This window comes from Anarrhichthys ocellatus, unplaced genomic scaffold, assembly GCF_004355925.1.
Source record: "Anarrhichthys ocellatus isolate YVR2014 unplaced genomic scaffold, GSC_Weel_1.0 scaffold200, whole genome shotgun sequence".
Taxonomy (NCBI): domain Eukaryota; kingdom Metazoa; phylum Chordata; class Actinopteri; order Perciformes; family Anarhichadidae; genus Anarrhichthys; species Anarrhichthys ocellatus.
In genome coordinates, this window is record NW_022280230.1 from 75,977 (window position 1) to 79,860 (window position 3,884).

Genomic DNA, 3,884 nt, shown 5'->3' on the forward strand with positions numbered 1-3,884 from the left:
GTGTGTGTGTGTGTGTGTGTGTGTGTGTGTGTGTGTGTGTGTGTGTGTGTGTGCATCAATGAGCAGCATACACACATGCTTACACCAATTTTCAGAACCAGCAGTTATATGTTTACATACATGAAAGGAAATTAAGTGTGTGCGTCACTCTACAGTACACGTGTACTGTGTGTACTGTGTGTACAGTGTGTACTGTGTGCAGTGGTGGAAGAAGTACTCATATTAGATTATGAAGTAAAAGTACAAAGGTATTAGCATCAAAGTACTCATTTTGTAGAATGACACATTTCAGAATGTTCTGTTTATTATGTTATGGGAGTATTGATGCATTAGTGTTGCAGCTGTAATAACACATTGGAATCTGTTGTTAATTACATTTTATATTAACTATCTCAATCTGTAAAGTAAGTAACTATAGTTTAAAGTAAATGTAGTGCAGACAAATGGATTTTTTTGTGTCTTTTTGTGATAATTTGCATCTCTTTGCAGTTGTTTAGTTCTCTTCATTTTGCATCTCGTAGTTTCTTTGTGTCTCTTTGTAGTTGTTTTGTGTCTCTTTGTAGTTTTTTGTGTCTCTTTGTAGTTGTTTTGTGTCTCTTTGTAGTTTTTTGTGACTCTTTGTAGTTTTTTGTGACTCTTTGTAGTTCAGTAATCCATCCATGTGGAGTAGAAGCATAAATAACACAAAATGGAAATACTCAAGTAATAGTATTAGTATAGTATAGGTTTTGCACCACTGCTGTGTGTGTGCATGTGTGTAAGTGTGTGTGTGCGTGTGTGTGTGTGCCTGTTGGTTATATGAACAATTAAATCCAGCACACCTTGTAAAACCCGCTTAATGAGGTCACTTCAAAAAGAAAATGATTTTAGTTGTGTTGTTTGTACTTCAAAGAGGAAGTAGGAGTTTCCAGCTTCTCTTTGTTTTCCTCACCTGCTGGTCACACCTGCTCAACTCAGATGGACAGAAGCAAAGGATTTCCCCAGTCACAGTGTTTTATATAAGAAACATTTACAAAGGACATCAGTGTTGTGGATGTGCTTTAGATTTCAGCTCGTGGCATTTGGCTAAAAACGTCTCCAGGTGATGTTTTAGTGTTCTCAACTGACCGAAGTTTGTGTCAGCCATCTTCTCCTTCAGAGTTACAGAGAGACGGCGGGAGCTGAAAGTTTCACTCGCTTTCCTTCTGCAGTCCGATCAGATGAGCAGCTGCCTAAACGAGACGATGCAGGTAAATTCCCTGTTCAGGTGAAGGAGGGGAAACCAGGAACCTGTGTGTGTGTGCGTGTGTGTGTGAGTGTGTGTGTGTGTGTGTGTGTGTGAGAGACAGAGAGAGAGATGTTTGGATTGTGAGGTATCCCCAGGGGAGATAGGAAGTCCCTGCTCAGGGTGTGTGTTGTTGTGCACAATGGGAAACCAACGAGGGCAATGACAGAAGTGTTCCAGCTGATAACAAAGAACAAACATAGTTTTTATTAACTCTGTCAATGAAATAATAGTGAAGAAAACAACAAGTACGTTTATCACACCCTTCAGAGCCTAATTCATGTCCTAAAAACAACCTCAAAGGGTGAGAGATTACGTCAATGATCAGCCTTTAAAAGCCCTGCACACCTTCACAGGTGTTTTTAATTCCTCTCATTAGACCTCTCGTTCAGCTCGAGCTCACCGATGACGAGGAGGGATTATACGTAATTATCTGTAAACTCATATCTCATATTCATGGACTACTTTATTTATACAAACCCTGTAAAGAAACAAGTCAAGTATCAAATGTATTATTTTCCAGAGGAAATGTCACCTGACTACAAGTCTGTAAATGACAAAAGTTGCATTACAGTTAGCAAATTGATCAATGTGATAGACATTGTCCATAAAATGTCCTTGTAGGTTTACACAGTGTAAACGAGTAAGGATTTATTTATGAGCAAAGCTACAAGGTGCGTCACATTAAAATAATTAAGTTTGCCATGTAAAGATATGTGGAGTAATATCTAACCTGAGCAAAGAATGAACAACCTCCGTGTTGTGAATTCTTCACAGACAAAGACAATAAAGTTATGGAGCTTTTATTCTGAAATTGTATTGGACGTTGCGGACTGTTTCCGCTTCCGGTTGCGCTAACGGTAGATCTTACGTAGAACCAACGGTCGTATCAGATCAAGTTGTTGACGATAAATTCGGTCATTCATCGGTCATTTATTGTTCAAACTCATTCATCATCTGTAAATCTGTCAACAAACTATAAGACTGAATACAGAAACGTATGGATCAAACAGATGTCTGCGTGTTCTCTGACCGGAACCCTGTAGTGGTCAATAATCATCTTTAAATCAGCAACTCAGGGGTCGAATCCCCAACAAATGGTCCTTCGAGCCGGATTAATTGACTACTACAGAAGATGACATCTGAAGATAGATCTATCCATCAGCCTCATTTCGAAGATCAGCAGCGTCATGTGAGACATCATCGCGTCCCCAAACATCTTGAGGACTATGTCCTCGCCTACAATCCACAGCGACCTACCCTTTCCTCCCATTCTACAGAGGAGCAGAGAGGAGCAGCGGCCGCAGCAGAGCGTAGCCGAGCGTAGCCGAGCAGATGCAGCCTCTTATCTGGGCAGACGCACAGCCTCACACAGCCCCAGCACCGATGACCTGCTGAACAGCACTTCACTTAAACGACTCATCGAATCCATCTCTAGGAACGAGAAGGAAGAGGACGCTGAAGTGGTTCAACTAACACACAAACTCCAGCAGTATGAAACCAGACGTCGTCGTCGTCAGGAGCTGTTGGAACACATCTCTTCCTTCATGATGGAAGAAGAGATAGACAAGGGTCATGACACCAGAAAGAGTGCCACACCCCCATCAATACCTTCATCTCCCGTGCCTCACCCCCAGATGTCCCTCTTCTCCCCAAGCCGCTTGCTTTCATCGACAGAGGAGCAGGCTAAGGACACGGAGCCTCAGGCTATTGGACATATAACAGGACACATGTCTGGGAGACCAGAGGTTGAGACTGAAGTTAGAGCCTACACTCCTATAGCAGGAGACCAGAGACTAAATTCTGCATTTACCCCAGTGCTTCCAGCCTCATCAGAGCGGTTGGGCTACTTGTGTTCTGTAGTTTCATCAGGCATGATGACACCTACTCCGGTCCAGCAGTACCCTACTAAGTCAGACCCACTGCAGCCTCATACCTCAGGGCTGCCTCGCCACCGTGGTGATGAAGGACAAGCGCGTGGACAGTTGATTGCTACTGCTCCGCTGCATGAGCCTATAGCAGTCTCTTACAGCTATCCAGCCACACAGCATTACCACTTACCACAAGTGATGCCTCACGGCCTTTTCAGCCATGGCCCGCCTCACTATGCTACAGTGCCTTCATCACTACCACCACTTCAGCAGACTCTATCTGTGCCCAGAGGTAATTCATCTCCAGCTCATCAGATGCAGCTGCCATCAGGTCAGACTGTGACCCCATACAGCTCTGGTCTGCCACACCGCCCTGCATATGGTGTGCCAACACCCAAAATCCCAGACTTCTCCACTGACTGCGAAAGGGAGTTCGCTAACCTGAAGCTGGCTGTAGACAATCTGCTCGAGCCTCATACAGAACTGTCCGAGAAGTATAAATATCACGTGCTACTCGAACATCTTAAGCTGCCCGAGGCGCAGATGATTGGTCAGTCTTGCCGCCACCATCCAAACCCATACTCAGCAACTATGCAAGCCTTGCAGTTACAGTATGGTCAGCCACACCAGCTGGCACAAAGTGAGATAGCAGCCATTCTGACCACCCCAGATGTGAAGCCTGGTGATGCCCACATCTTCCAAAGTTTCGCCCTACGAGTCCACCTCCTAGTGAGTATGCTGCTCTCCTT